Source organism: Apteryx rowi, unplaced genomic scaffold, assembly GCF_003343035.1.
Source record: "Apteryx rowi isolate R43461 unplaced genomic scaffold, aptRow1 scaffold_1733, whole genome shotgun sequence".
NCBI lineage: Eukaryota > Metazoa > Chordata > Aves > Apterygiformes > Apterygidae > Apteryx > Apteryx rowi.
In genome coordinates this window covers 1-1,473 of record NW_020448012.1, presented here as the reverse complement: position 1 = coordinate 1,473, position 1,473 = coordinate 1, and positions in this window count along the sequence as shown.

Sequence of the window (1,473 nt, the reverse complement as noted above, 5' to 3'; positions counted from 1 at the left end):
TGGGCAGGAAGAAAAGCAGCACCCGTCTCACCAAAGGTGCAAGGAGCTGTAGTGACAAAGAGAATCTGCTAGTGTCCCTCCTCAARAGCCCTTTCCTGGCCTCTCCCTCCCCATGCTGGTTGCCCTCCTGGTGCATATGGGCTACTGTGCTTTGGTTGAGGCTGCACAGCAGAAGGAGGGTGCGGTGGGGCAGCACCTTGCCCTCCTGAGAGCAAGCTGGTGCGTGCAGCGAGCYGGGCTGGYGCGGGGATGCCTGGYGCCTTCTCTCGTGTGCCGGGGGGCAGCCGTGAGCTGCGGCAGCACGGTGGCTGTGGAGCTGCAAGACGGAAAATGCTGGTTCAGAGCCTCTCACGCACAAAAGGGGCTGCGCGAGCTCTCGGGGACACGTGCAGAGCTGTGAACACTGAAGCATCCAAGCTGCCATGAGAGATGCTGCCCTGAGCAGCTGGAGGAGCAGAGCAGGGAAAGGCAGGGGGGTTGAGCAGTGTAGGCAGCTCCCGCTGCTGATCTGCCCGGGCTGGCTCAAGCCATGGGCTGTGTGCGTTGTCTGCATGCACACGCAGGCTCCTGGTCACCCTGGGCTAGCGGTGGCATGTTGGGATGTTCCCTTTCACACCCGAAGGGCAACAGCACAAAGGGGTCTTGCGTGAAGGAGGCTCAGAGCCTCTCTTCCTTCAGCACAGGGTAGATTCACACCAGGATGGTGGGATCTAGTCGAGSCTCTGCTACAGGTCCTCTCCCTCCCCTCCCTTGTGAAGAGTAAGGCTGCAGAAAGGAAAACTGTGGAGCCAGGGGAAAGATGAGCCCGGAGCCCTACCTGCACTGTCCAGAAGGAAGTTCAGGCATGGAGCAGGCTTGCAGCCCTCTGCACACTTGTAGCTGGAGGCAGCCCCAGCCTCTCTGAGAGACCCTGTCCTGTCCTTGTGGGTAGGGTGGCAGCAGCTTTGAGCTCTTCCAGGAGACTGAGGTACGTGCTCATTAAGGACTGCTACATCCTCACCTGGGGACAGGCATCGTTAGTGGGTTGCAATGGGCATAATTAAGGATCGACCTCCCTGAGGCATCCTGGCAATACCCTCAGCAGCTCTCAGCAACGGATGTGTGCTGAACTCAAGACACAAGGCCTTTTCCTAAGCAATAGCTAGGATCAAGCAGGCACTTTTAGTCCTTTCTTTCTTGATGAAAGTGGGCAAAAATAAAAGTTTCTTTGGCAATAGTGGCCTTGCCCTTCATTGCTCCTTTCCACCCATCGCAGCCCACCACCTCTCCACTGCACCGGGACGGTTGCCCGGGGTGTATCCTGGGATTCAGTGAGGACCAAGGTGTGATGGGAGAGCAGCAGGAGTGTGTTCAAGAAGTAGCACTGCCCAGCCCTCGGTGAGAGCCGTCTGTCCTCATCTTGACTCGTATGAAATGCACAGCTCTGGGGCACAGCTCTTCTCCTGAGAGAGGTGCCAAACGCAGGCCAGGGGC